The sequence below is a fragment of the Alligator mississippiensis genome, chromosome 3 (genome assembly GCF_030867095.1).
Source record: "Alligator mississippiensis isolate rAllMis1 chromosome 3, rAllMis1, whole genome shotgun sequence".
Taxonomy (NCBI): domain Eukaryota; kingdom Metazoa; phylum Chordata; order Crocodylia; family Alligatoridae; genus Alligator; species Alligator mississippiensis.
In genome coordinates this window covers 61,252,412-61,267,027 of record NC_081826.1, presented here as the reverse complement: position 1 = coordinate 61,267,027, position 14,616 = coordinate 61,252,412, and the positions used below count along the sequence as shown (strand labels likewise).

General features: G+C 44.5%; 1 protein-coding gene across 8 annotated transcripts in view; it reads right to left on the bottom strand.

Annotated features, from left to right (window-relative positions):
* NCOA2 (nuclear receptor coactivator 2) overlaps window positions 1–12,284 on the bottom strand; it is a 273,200-nt gene extending 260,916 nt beyond the window's left edge. For 5 of the 8 annotated variants that reach the window (XM_019498602.2, XM_059723988.1, XM_019498603.2 and 2 more), the window contains exons 1-2: window positions 11,462–11,586; window positions 795–874 (exon numbers count right to left, since the gene is read on the bottom strand). The gene's annotated coding sequence lies outside the window, so the exon portion shown is untranslated. Of the gene's footprint in view, window positions 1–794; window positions 875–11,461; window positions 11,587–11,852; window positions 11,959–12,036 lie in introns of those variants that run through there. The other 3 variants (XM_059723987.1, XM_019498601.2, XM_014606836.3) reach the window with 3 other exon arrangements.
* Between the last annotated feature and the right edge of the window lie 2,332 nt (window positions 12,285–14,616).

The following is a 14,616-nucleotide window of genomic DNA, read 5'->3' as shown; positions in this document are numbered from 1 at the left end:
GTTAAACTACCAAAGTATTATCAGTTTAAAATAATCTATAGGGGGTCCCTTTTTACTTATTCTCAGTAGCAATACCCCTTGAGTAGTAAGTACTTTAAGTCATCAGTGTTATTTTATCTGGTTCAGTCATAATTTAAAGTAGTTTATTAGGCAGGATAGACAGAAAAGGCTTGTATCATTTCAACTCAGGCTTTGCTACAAGACAGACCATAATTAGTCCATCTGAAAAAAATGTCAGCTCATTAGCTAGTGTAGTGGTGGCCAACCTGCAGCATGTGCACCACAAGCAGCCTCTGTGTGGAGCACAGAAGATCAGGGTGGGACAAGCAGCACAGTGGCAGATAGAGCAGGGAGCAGAAAGCAGAGCAGCAAACTGGGCAAGGGGAGGGGAGGGCATGGGGCTATTATGGTACAACTATCAAAAAGATTAGGCCCCATTGAGCTAGTGGGTAAAGTGTTCAGTTGCTATAATGTTTAAGTATATTACATCTTCAGCAGTTTCAGTATATACTTTTTCTTTCTTCCTTCAACATAGGACCTCATCCTGAAATCTATGCTCAACTGTGTATTCTATAATCATACATGTAGATCAGGCCAATATTTTAAGAGAAGCTTCTGAAAGTCCTTTTATACTTTTACTGTGTTGATATGAACATGTTTGTCACCTAAAAGAAGGATCTGTCTATACCTTACACAACTAAGTTCAAAACACCTCATGTCAGTATCAAATTCCCTACTGAAGAAAAAACTAACAGCATCATTAACATAACATGTGTAATTTCAATATAACTTACCAAGACTCAATGAGGCAGTTAAAACAGTTCTACAGGTTGTGTGTGTATGAGCTTCAGTACTCAGATACATCTCAGGTGTACTATGAACAAAATGAGAGAAAGAAAAAACTTAAGTCTTTTTGACTACACAAATTGAAAAAGGGAAAATGCATAAATATACTGCTCTATTAAACAATATAATGATCACACACCTGAGAGTGAACATAAATATTGCAGTGCAATACCTACCTTATTGAAATTATTTATAACCACTTCTTGCATCCCGTTCCCTTTATCTGCTCACCATGTGTAAACAATTGCTAATGATAATTAGTTTGAACTCTATGTACCATTTACTTTCATAGAAAAAATCCGGAGTTACCCAAAATGCTCAGTTAGCTGCTCCTCATATCAGAACTCTGATCCTTTCTTATGAATCAAGCTTGAAGCAGAGTTTAACAAATTGATGTGGATTAGATGCTTGGCTGGCTTAATATATAATAAAACCACAAATTGCTATTCTTATAAAATCTCTTTGATCCAATACTAAAACTTCATTTTTATGAAAAGCCATCAGCATAGGAAATACAGGTGTTCTTTTCTAGCCAGAAAACTCCACTGAAAAAAAACACACACTTCTGACTTGAGTCAAGGGACCACTAACATGCCAACATAGGAAAACCTCACAATTAGAATAGACTTTAGATCCAGGGGAACAAGTAACAAGAATATCCATACCAAAGCAATGCACATGCCTTATGAAAAGGAGCTCCAAGTGCAATATTATTACCCTACTATCCATGTAAACTTTAAAAACAGATTTTGTTCAAGCCAGCATTTTGACACCACGTGTTTCTACACAAACTACCCAAGAACAGTTTACAACTGTAACATCCCTTCTTCTCATAAAAGACAAGAAAAGCAGAAAGAACTAACTTAAGAACAATTACATTCTCAATGGCAGTTCTATTGGCTTTTATAAAACTTATTTTTCAAATTTTGTTTAAAACTACTTACAGTTATGGGTAGGCTATCACTACAGCAACTAGCTACTCTAAGAAGCCATTGCTGTAGAATAAACAGGACGTCTGAAAACATTTTTAAGTAATGTATCATTCAGGCTGTCCAGAAAATATAGGTAGTATATGAACACACACTCATCAACTCACCCTGCCAGTGTTTCAGGAGCCCAAGAGGTGTTAACAATACCTAAATGAAAGGCAAATTTGGTATTTATACCCATTCAGTTCTTGACTCGTCTACTGTTGACAAAAGCGAGAGCCAAATGATTCTTGGGATAGTGCAAGAAAGCCGAATAGAAACCACCGATTAAAGAGTTCTTAAATATTGTTAAGACTGACGTGTCCAAGACCAGAAATCAGGATACAGATCTTATAGTACTAGACACGGTATAAATAGCCTTTGTCCTAAAAAGCATACAGTTAAGGATGGAGTTTCTTTACTGGAGAGCACTATTGGTCCTCCTTGTACTACAAACCCCAGAGGTTCCTGACTAGAGCACTGTTTCTCAACCCATGGGTCACAATCCATAAGTGGGTCGCAAGAATATATGGAAGGGTCACATACAAACTTTAAAAATAGATCAATGAACTTCCAAAAAGGATTTTCCGTTAGAGGAGAAAAACATGGCAAACCATGGGTTTTCCCTTGCAGGCTAGCAGAGTTCCAGCCTGCAAGGGGCTGCTTGGGGACCCCCGTGCCCCACGCACTTGGGGGCTAGGACCTGGGGGTGGGAGGCAGCGGTTTGGGAGTGAGGGGCACTGGCAGGACCAGGGAGCTGTTTTCTGAGTTACGAGTGGCCATCAATGTTTACAAATGTGTCCAGCAGGGTTCAAATTACGGCTGAGCCCCCACATAAGAAATGAGAGCTCCCCAGCCCACCCCACACCTCAAACAGCAGTAGCTGCAGCTCCTTCCAGCTGCCACCACCAAAGATACCCCTCCTCCTCGCCCCTCCCCTCTGCCAAGAGTCAGGATGTAATTCGAACCCTGTGGTCCTGGTGCAAAAAAGGTTGAAAACCACCAGGCTAGAGAGTCTTGCTCTTCCACCCAGAGTCATTGCAATCTCCAAATCCAGGCTCATGAAGGAATTTTTCCCCTACACTGGATTAACATGCACTGTGGAGGGTTTTCTTTCCTCTGTAGCATGGGAAATACAATTCTTTCCCTAGGATCTTCTGAGCACACATTAAACAACTACTTCCTTACTGTTGCAATGGCAGAACACTGGCAATGCCTTCATGTTTCCTGCCTTACCTATAGCATGTAAAGGGACACTGTTTCAGTGGTTTGCATTTTATTCCTTACAGCTGCAGGCCAGGGTTTAAGGTTGTAAATTGGGGATTCCTGGGTTAACAGCTGCATGCGAAAGCAGGGAACTACACTTGATGGCCCAGAAAGACCCTTCCAGTCCTACGTTCCTGATTAAGCATGGTGATAAACTTATTCACTAAGTACCAGCACACAATTTGAAGTAGATGTGGAACATACCATATCTTAATGCAGTGGTCACCAACCAGTGGATCTCGATCCACCAGTAGATTTCAGAGCCTCTTGGAGTCAATCTGAGGCTGGGGTGGGGGCTGAGTACCTGTGGGCATGCACACATGCACCCCAGCCCAGCAAGTCAGGCTGTGGGGGAGCGTTGGGGGGAGGGGGGGCTAGATCAAGGCCCCTGTGGTGAGGGACAGTGCCACAGAGGCAGGAGCAGGGGTAAGTTGAGTAGGGCCCTGGCCAGGTGGGACTTCCCTGCTCAGGAGGCATGCCCCCAAATAATTTTTTTTCCCTCTGCCTTGATCTGCCCCCTACACAGACTTACCTGCCAAGTGGGGGAGGGGAGTGGCAGCAGTGCACAGTAGATCTTGGGTTGCTTTTAAATGCCAAAGGTGATCTCCTACTTCAAAAGGTTGGCAACCACTGTCTTAGTGTGTCCCCTTCCTTTAACCTCCAGCCCAGTTATCTAACCCCCAAAGGGAAAACTTTTGATTGCTAAACAAGAGAACAAAAATATTACTTATAAATCCAAGACAGAATTAATTACACCATTTTAGTACTTTGACCCACTTCACTTCTTACTTTTTATTCAAGCTATTATGTAACTATGATAGTATTCCTCCCATATTTCTCTCCAATAACAATGGAATGCTTGCATACCAGGTACATCTGGCAGTGTTAAAGGTGCATTTTTCCCTAAAGTCTACACAACAAGAATCAGCAAATAAGCAATTAACATCAAACTTTTATGTACTACTGAAAGGAACAAAGTGAAAGACTATACTTCTTAGAGCTGCACCCAGAAGAGAACCCCATCTTAAGTGGGCAAGCTTAATGAATTAAATATTTTGCTGACCATGTACATTTAGTCTTCAGCCTCCTGCAACTTGAGCATTAAGAGCAATACATTATGACTGTATCTTCCAGAGAGAGGAAAAGATAAAATAGTTAACCGGGTCCTCTCATTGCTTTGCAGACAAAATACTACCAACCAGCAGAATTGAGGTAAATTATTGTATTCTTCCTCCATTAAAAATGTTATGTCTCCTTACATCAAAGCAATCCTCTGCTGAAAAAGAGCAAAATGTGTTTTGCATTGTAAATGCCAGAACACACAGGTAAAACAATGGAAAACAGATTTTTTTTAAAAAAAGTATAACTATTAAGAGCCCCACTATATTAAATAATCAATAGACCACATGGTCATTTAAAAATAAATAAATACAATTCTACTGTTATGACATTATATCATTAAATATTATGATTCTGGTGTTAAAATTAAAAATACTTTAAAAACTAACAAATTTGAAGTTGAAATGGAATGTCCATATTGGATAAATACCAAAATGTACTAAAATAGGTATATCAGATTCACCCAAGAACCTTGTCTGCCTATGTCCTTAGACCAACACGGCTACAACCTATACCCCTAAAATAAGTATAAATCTATTAACTTGAACTATTCTCCTAAACTTTGCCTTGTCAAAGAATGTGTGTTGAATATTATAATATGAAAGGAAAAGAATGCACTAGTCTTCCAAATCTTTAGTCAGAGTTTGAATTTGTGTACTAAGCAAAACAGGTCAAATGAATTTCGTGATCTAAACACACGTCTTCTGGCACATCTACATTACAATCAATTTATGTTGAAATTTTTGTTGGGAGGCCCAAGGTGTAACAGAAGAAAACTAAAACCTAGGCAATTCTGCTAACGTACAACTTTGTACATCTCCCCACAACTAGCCAGCCAGTGCTTACCATCATGAGTACTAAACACATCACAATGTAAATACATGTTTCTTAGTGTTTCTGCCTTCACAGTCCAACTTTTATAATTCATTATTATGACAACTGTATGATAAGGTTGAAGTACATTTTTAAGATACTCCAGAATCAGAAAAAAACCCAAGAATAGCATCAAAATACATTATTACATTTATCTGCAGACCAGAATTCTCTCCTATACATAAGGCACATCTACACAAGATGTTAACTACACAGTTGACTAATTAGCTATACAGTAAACATCTCACATCTACACGTGTGCTGTATTAGCTTGGAGTAAACTAATTTACTCCACAGCAGGACAATACTTGTAAATACTCTGCAGCAGTGAAGATGCTGGAGGGGCTGGCTCAGGTGCAGACAAAATATGACCCATGGGCTGGATTCAGCCAGCCAGGCCATTCTATGTAGCCCACAGGACCCCTAACAAAAGTAGAAAATTAATTATTATCTTCCTGTGGCTGCCTATCAAAGATGACAAGGTGCCAGCAGCAGCAGGACCCAGGAGGAACAGACAGCAGGACCCAAAGGGAGCACCAGCCTTGCCTCACCTCCCAGCCTCGCCTCACCCCCAGCCAGAAGCTTCTGCCTGGCAACCCTGGGGCTGTTCCCCACCTCCCTCCACCCAAGAGTGGAGAATCAGATAAGAACAGGTGAAGGTGGGTGGCCAGCCAGGAGCCATCACCACACGGTTCCCAGCTGGCTCCTGCTGCTGCTTCTGTCACAGAGGCTGCGCACCTGCAGCTCCAGGGGAACCCCCACACTGGAGCCAGCTGCCTTTCCTGCCTCCTCCTGTGCATGTCTGCAGACTCCATCTGGAGTGGAGGGAGCCCTGCCCCCTGCTTTCCTGCGGAGTCCAGCACAGCACTTCCCCTGGTACAAGTATGGGAGCTGCAGGCACATAGTGTGGAGCCCCTGTGATAGAGGCTGCAAAGCAGGCTGCACTCCGCACCACATGCAGCAACAAACCCCCCCCACCATACATCCTCCCCCCCCACAGCCCACCATACACACATTCCCTCCCCCCCCACCAGCACCCACACACAATATAAAAGAGTTAGACTTATTTTTTAGTTATTACGCAATCCCTTCTACATACAGTACACAAACACAAATCATGTCAAAAATTTTTTGTAATAAAATTCAAATATGTTTTAGTAAGTGTTTGACTTCTAGTATATGTCTTAGAATAAGAAAAAAACCTAATCAGCAACCTACCCTCCCAAAAGGAGTATTTCTGGGAGGCAAGGGGAGGGACTTCTGGTGGCAAAGGTCAGGGATTAAGGGCAGGACTTCAGGTCCCAATATGGTGACCAGGGGGCAGGGCAACTGCCAAGAGGCAAGGCTACGCATGCGGCCCTTGACAGCTCACGAAAACTCATTAAGTGGCCCTCTACATAAAATAATTGCCTGACCCTTGGCTGGATGGAGCATGAGGGTGCTTCACTGCAGGGGCTACCTGCCAGCTAGCCCCACACTAAAACTCCCTCGTGCTCCAGCCATCCACTCTGCAGCACGTTCTGCTGCGGGGAGCAGCACTGGGCTGGTAGTCTGCCACCCGGAGCCTCCTGCAAGCTGGGGCTGCCCCACCTCAGCTCCATGTGCTGTGCATGAATAAACTGTGGAGCTTATTACTCCAGAGTTGATTGCTCCTGGGTGTACATTCAAATGGCATGCCTGGGAGCACTAAACTCTGGAGCTATAAGCTCCGTAGTTTATTCGTGCAACCTAAGTGCACGCATAGTTGTGCCCATATATTTACAGCTAAGTACCCCCAACACAATCAGTGGGCTACAAATAATTGACATACCACTGTACTATTTCTTAGGTATTTTTTTTTCAAAGGTAATGTAGTGTTTATTAAAGGTGCCATCTGGACATCACTGAAAAAGAAATTCCTTCTAGTAATTCACAAAGAAAACACAGCATGCACAAGAGTGGTCTTCATAATACATGCATTAGGAGTAACAGGCAAAATATCTAGTTTCCACACTAATTCTTCAGTCCTTGAAATCTTCACTGAACCAGCCAAGAAGAGTGCCAGTTCAGATATGCTGACTATAAATACCACCAAAAGCAACAAGGTCCTACACACCTCCTACACAAGAGTAACTTTCAAACACCTCCACAAAAGAACAATGTTCTAAGATTCTCTAATAGAGGATCACAGAATTATGGGGCAGTCCAAATTTTTTTTTGTATCTATTATGTCTAAGCTCTTGTCTTTATATTAATATTTATTATCTTAGCATAATACATATTACCCATTCCAATATAGTTTGTGAAGTTTAATATTCTGAAAACACAAATTATGCATTGAAGAGATAAAAAAAGTATCTAAGGAAAATATAAAAATATATGCTCCAAAAAGACTTTCCGGAATAAAAGTTGCCTGGGTGCAAAGAAAGAAAAAGTTACACTTGCTGTCAGTCATAACTTCCAAAATAAAAGGGGCAAAAGCAGCATCCCTCAGTGATTATACACATGAAAGATCATTATGGAAGACATTTAAAGAAATAAATGCCATTCAGTGGTATCATTATGTCACTAAAAAAACCCTGATATGATGTTGGTATGTTAAATAACTCTAGACCTTCAAATACATTAACTAATTTTAAGCTTAAAAGCTAAACAAAATAGTGATCATGCATTTTCATGGAAACTGTGTCAAAATGATTTCCACAGAAGTCTTAAAAGTTACATTCCTGTGAGTCATAATCTAATGACTAGAAATACATACAAAATAAAACTGAAAAAAAAATTAAGATGTGAACAAAAGGCAGAATCTGTGTATATTGCCTAGCTATTTTTAAATCTAGTGAATAACAATTTATTTCAATAGGACTACTCATGGGAGTAAGCACTACACTGGGTAATAAACGTGGAAAGGACTAGCCAATAAAGGACCAACTTCCTCAAATTAATTCTTGTCTAAGCCTGCAATACCTGTTCAAGACCATGCAAAAATTTGATACAATAGCTAAAAACCTGCACTTTTTAATTCCACACACCCAAATTGATGAATCCACACAGAAGTCATTTTACATATCACATTTTTCCTTGGTACCTTTTGAAACAGCTAAGCTAGTGAATCATTAAAAATAGAATGTATTTATGTAACAGAAATACTTCTGACAAACCCTTTTAGTAAAACTCATAGAAAGCTATAACAAAATGTAGCTGCTGATTAAATAAATATGAATTATTCTTTATCTGTGCTGTTACTACACCGTAAAGTTACCATTTTTCTAAATTATTGTTTACATCTGCTAAAAACTCTGTCCCTATGTAGAACAAACATCCTGGAAATTGCATTTATCCACTGAATTTTTACAATTGTAACAAAACAGACCATGTTAAATCTGCAAGCTATATGCTATCCTAAGCTTCATTACCTCAACATCTAAAAGTCAAAGAATTCCTCTATAAGACTGAAATTCCCAAGAGGAGAAAAGCTCAGATCCTGTCTGCAAGCACACAATGGAATCACAGCTGACGATGCACATCTTTTTCTGGATGTCTCCATATGCTCAAGAGGGTTTTTTTTTTCCACTCTCTCTCTGTCCCTCCCTCTCCCCCTCCTCCTCCTCCTCCCTGCCATGCATTAAGGGATTTGTCACTATCTGCCACCAGGAATATGAGAATGTTTTCAATGACTGAACAGAATGAAGTAAAATAATGTGTTAAACTTGAGAATTTAAAAAAAAGTGAGGGCAAATGCCACAGCAGCCATCTAAATTAACTGAGAGGAGCAAAAGGGTGGGAGAATCTGCAGTAATAGGTGTATGAACAGAATAAATACAAATGTCACCCTTTTCTTCCCAGTTTCAAATGTTAATGTCAGTACAATGTAAAACTATGTACTGTAACAAAATGCATCCAACCTTCACTCTTAAAAACAGGAACAAGAGAAATGTCAAGTCTTCATGTAGGTCTATTGTGTATAATCGAAAATACTTTACTAAAAAGAAAAATGCACAAATTTGGCAAATACTATGCTCTCACTGGATTATGTTTTTATTTTATTACTTTGAGAAACCTGTGGTAATAAAAGCATTAAGGAAAAAGAACACAACAAACATGCAATGTTTGGATCAACACAGTGTTCTTTATTCAGAGCATGTTCAGAAAACAAAGAGAATGTTTGTTTTATTCAATTTAGAACTGAATTAAAAAAAAAAAATGAATGGATGGTCTCCGCACAGCCCAGATCTCAGCAACTTCTATGGTCGCCAAGATTCTGATTTAAGATTCTAGCATGAGCTCCACTTTATCACAAACCCACAGCTTCTGTCAATATACCAGTGACATCATCAACAAAGGAAAAGAGCAGAAGACAGTGGGCATTGTAATAGCAGCTGTCTTTTTCAATGACTTTGTTATCCCTGTAGAGTAACCTGCGCTCTTTTGCAGATGGACTAGACCCACCCCCCCAAACTTTTACTTTCAACTTAGAGAAGGAAAAAAGTTGTGAGGACAGCTTAAAATTGCTTCTCTCCACAGTAATTCTCATTCTGCATCATTAGTAGCAATAACAACATAAACTATTCTTAAACAATTCCCTCTGCAGCCTATAGCACTAGTGTAATGTTGTATACTATATTTGATATGGGTAGACCCTAGTGACAGGTCACTTTTCTGGGTGATTTTTATCCATTTTCCTTCTCAAGTAACGTGGTTCTACATTTGAAAACTTCATATTCCAATTACAGTATCTTATTATGCTTAAAAAAAATGCACCCTCCTCAAATACCTGAAAACAGTAGCAAAGTGCAACAAAGGATCTAAAAAGATTTACAAACTGCCTTTGTAGAAAATGGGCCTTCAGAGTTTGCAGGCAGTCATGCAAACTCAGTAGTAGATGGATCCCTTTACTGTAGAAGTATTTTCTCAAAGTTTTAGTTAGACTAAGCTGAGGATCCTTCAAGGTTTTAACTAAAATGAATGAATGAATGATCGCTGTAATAAATTCACAAGACGATCATGTTGTGCTCCAAAGCACATACTGCACAATAACCACCAAAAAATTAAACTGAGTGTGCACTCCATAGTAAATATCTATTTAATTTCCCTACAAATGTATAACATGTGAAAGAACATATTTCTTTAAGAGACAAGCCAAAAAGTTATTCTGAATATTATTTCTGTGGTTTGACTCCCTTTAGGTCTACTGTATAAAAACCTTTGGTCACAGAAAGTAGCTACACTGACCAAGTAGTTTTCAACCTTCTTAGACTCAAGGCACCCCTCAGAAAAATGCCAGCTTAGTTTTCACTTGGTTTTTGAGTGCAGAAAACAAGAGCATTTCTGTTGCAAAGAACTCAGAAAACCCACAACAGGTCAGAACGTTTTCAGCACTATGGATTCCTATTCGAAAGCTCTGGGTTTATCTTGTGAATCACGTTTGCACATCTAAAAGTGCTAATATTGAGTGGCATCCAGGTCAGCAACAGACTGGGCTAAGCCTCAAAACATCTCTGCAGGAGAAGGGCCCAGAAAAATAACCCAAAGCTTTCCATTCAGTTGCAGACAAGCTGAAAGCCGAAAAGGCCTAAAAGCAGAGAAACAGCCAGTAATAATAATAATAATAATAATGTATTTTCAGGGAAAAGAACAGGTCCTTGCCTTCAGCCCCCTGCCCTCAGACAGGGGCGAGCTCAGCCTCCTTTGCTGCCCGGGCAGCAGTGTGACAGCTCGCCCAGACCAACAGACCCTTACAAAACTACCCTGAACTCCTCCTCCTCTTTTTTTTCCGCCGAAATCTGCCCCCGTTTTCTCCTGGCAAGGGGCCGTGAGGGGCCCATCTTTCCCACAGCCCCCCCCCCCCGCACAGCGCCGATGCCAGAGCCCGTCCCCCGGGGGGCCGAGCCGCAGGCACGTGGGCGCTCGCAGCCCACCCCCGGCCCCGGCCCCGGCCCCGGCCCCGCGAGAAGGTCAGAGGAGGCGGTGCCCGGGCCGGGGCGCGGGGCCGTGGGCGGCTCCGGGCCTGACCCCTCCCAGCGCCGGGCAGCCCCCGCCGAGCCCCCGGCCCGCCCCGCTACAGCAATGCGGCGGCCGGGCCGGGCCGGGCCGGGCCGGGCCGGGCCGGGCCGCGCGCACAAAGTTGCAGAAGTTGCCCGGGCGGCTGCACCGCCCCCGCGGGCCCGGCCGGGCGCCGCCGTCTGCCCCGGGGGAGGGCGGCGATAGCAGCAGCGGGCGCCGCCTGGGCCCCAGCGAGGGGGAAGCCGCCGCGCCAGCGACACCAGCCCGCCCGCTGAGACGCAGCCCCCAGGCCCTGCCTCCCCCCGCCCGCCCGAGCCCGCGGATCCCCGCGCAGCCCGGCTCGCAGCACCCGGCCGGGGAGGAGCAGGACCCCGCGCGGGAGCGGGGCCGGCACCGGCAGCCTTTACCGGGGTCACTGGCGTGTCCGGCGGCGGCGGCGGCCGCCCGCGCTGCGCTGCGCTTTGCAAAATGAAGCTGTGGCTGGGTCTGCGGCCGCCATGTTCCCGTTTTAATAACTGGCTGCTTGTTTATTTCAATGGAGACCCTCCCACCTCTCGCCCTCCGCCTCCGCCCGAGCGCAGGGGAGGGGAGAGGCGCAGTCACTCCCTCCCTCCCTTCCTCCTTCCCTGGCCCCGGCCCGGCCCGGCCCGGCCCGGCCCTCCGGCTCCGCTCCGCTCGGGGCCGGCAGCGCATCGGAAACTTCCCGCGTGCCCGCCGCCGCTCGCAGCGCGGAGGGGACAAAGGCGGCAGCCGCCGCTTCCCCCTTTGCCCGGGAGAAAATGGCTCGGCGGCACCTACCCGGCCCGGGCAGCCCTCGCCTTCCTCGGCGGGCCGCGCTCTCAAGGTTGCCCTTTACCCCCCTTCGTCGCCGGCGCCCCGAGCCGCTCCCGCGCGGCTGCAGCGCCCGGGCTCACCCCCAGGGGCAGAAGGGGAAGGGGAGAGAGCCGCCCCCCGCTCCCATCCCGCCCCCCCCGGGCAGCACCTTCCGCGCTCCGCCAGGCTGGGGCCGCGGGCTAGCCCTGCGCTGCTGCGAGCGTCGAGGTCCCCGCGCCGCAGACATCTTCTGCTGTCGCCGAAAAAGCCAAAGCTTTGGTGCCGCCGGAGCGGCGGGATGAGGCAGCCCCAGGCACCGTCGCCCCGCTCTTCTTTTTTTTAGGGGGGGACATAAACTATATTAAACAACCCCACTCCCTGCGTCTCCTTTCTCGTTTTCTAAGATAAAAAACCCAACGCTGCTAGCATCTCCTTGAACAGCCGTGCCTGCTCCGGGGCTGCAAGTGCTCGCCCCTGCCGCTGCCCGCCCTGCTTTCGGGCTCTCGGCACTTCGCCAAACTCACCGCAGCGGCTGCATTGGCAGCAGGGGAGGCCCGGGCCTCTGCGCTCACTCAGAGCCGGGCAGGTGGCTGGCTGCGCAAGAGGCACAGACAGCGAAGCCTTCCTGACCCCAGTTCACTCCCTCGGCTGCTGGATTTTTTTTCAGGTGGGGTTCAAGCTGCTTAATGGAAAGTTTCACACACACACCCCCCAAAAGGGGGGGGGGTGTCAGCTCTTTCTCAGAACAAAAGAACAACAAATCTCATAACTTTTACTGAGAAGCTCTAAAAACTTTCGGGCAAAATGGGGGTTAAATGTGTGCTCCTGCCAGAAGTGTACCTTTAGAGTCCTAATAAAAATCTGCCCAAATTTGGGCAGGTTGCTAACCTCTGAGCATCTTAGTTGCACGTGCTCAATAGAGATTAATTAGAGTTCGGCTGCTAAAGTCTCCGAGGAGTCCGCCTACAGGGAGGAAGCTCTGCACCCTGGCTCCTGCCTGCCACCGACCTGCAGGCTCCAGCCCCACAGCAGAACTGAGCGTGCTCCCGCGCAGGGGCACAGGAACTGAGCGGTGCAGTCTTGCAGTTTCCCCTCCCATCGGCCTAGATTAGGCATTGAAACATGAGGGCAAAGGGAGAGTTTTCTCTGCGCAAGGCTCCTCCTACCTCCTGCAGGCACCGAGGCAGCACAGAATGAGGACACAGCCTATTTGAAATTCAGAGGGATAGGCAGAGTGCAGGAGAGAGGCAGTGCAGGAAGGGAAAATGAAAGTGGGGAGCGTTTGGGGAAGAGGCCTGGGATGAGGAAAGACTGGAGGAGTCAGTGATAAAAAGCCAGAGGGGTAGGGGGTTTGGTATGGTAGAACCATACACACCTAGCCACTGGGATCTCACAGCTTCGTGTGACACTTTTTTCCCTGGCTCGGTAGGTACATGGAATGGATATATATTTTATATATATTTTATTCCTCATGTTGAATATGTGGCCCTTATGCCATATTTACTGCAGAGTATTCAGACCCCATTCTGAACGTAGAATTACTCATTTCCTCATGGGTTCTCTATGGTGCTTATCTCAGTAGCATCTAAATACTTTACCACAACCAACAGCTTTACCTTTACACCCTTTCTCTGCAAAATAATGATGATATTATTCCTATCTTACAGTTGAGGAACTGAGGCACCAAAACATTTTAGTCAACAATAGAATAGCATCTTTAGCGGTGAGCCCAGACAAGTGTGGACATTTGTTTCCCCAGTGTCTGCAGAAGGTAAGGTACCCCCTTGCTGCTAAATGCCACTGGAGTCCCATGTCCTTAGGCCAGATCCAAAGGTTCCAAGAGCCAGATTTGGCCCATGGGCCATAGGTTGTTGACCCCTGGTTTAAATGACTTGGTATCCCATAGATACCAATACCTACCAGAGGCAGAAATACAATTAAGTTTCCAGGATGGTTTGCAACTGTCTAAAGACCAGTTTTCATTTTCCTGAAATCCCATTCCATTTACTACACACCTCAAAATATGCAACAAAATGTGCCAGTCGGTATCCTATAAGCTCCCACCACATTCACATGGTAGTCCTGAACCGTTCCTTGTGTACCATGCATCCCGTTCTCCCAGTGAAGCAGATCCTATAGGAAAAAGGGTATTAGTCATATAATTAAAGATTTCCATGAAGCATGACCATATACCATTCTGATGCAAGTTTCCACAGATTATCTTCATTCTAGCATTTCTTAACTTTTGAGTGCTTGACTTTGCAACCTTAATGCTTAACTTGCAAACTTGCAAACTGTTGTGTTTAAACAAATTGTTGTAGTTAATGTGCATTACAGTAGCATCCAAGATCCTCAACAAAAAACATGGCCTTGTTATACTGCGTGCAGGACAGCCCCTGTCCCACAGAAATTACAATTTAAGTGTAGAAGGTAGGGGAGATTTGCACCTTTATAGACTAAATCAGAGATGTATAGCATAAGCTTTCATAAGCAGAGGATTTACTTCATGAATTCATGAAGTTGACATCTGATGCAACTGAATGCTTTTGTCTAACTAAGAAAAAATGTAATACGCTTTCTGAAATGCAAAATGTTTAGGAGCATGATATTTTTCTAGGCAGCTTCTCTCATATAAAATTATTGCCTTGACTCAAAATAATAGGCTTCATCATAATGCTTCATCCTTATAAGCATATACCACTACCTTGGTGCAAAAGGCAAAACTTCTGATTGCAAGAAGCACTTTGTA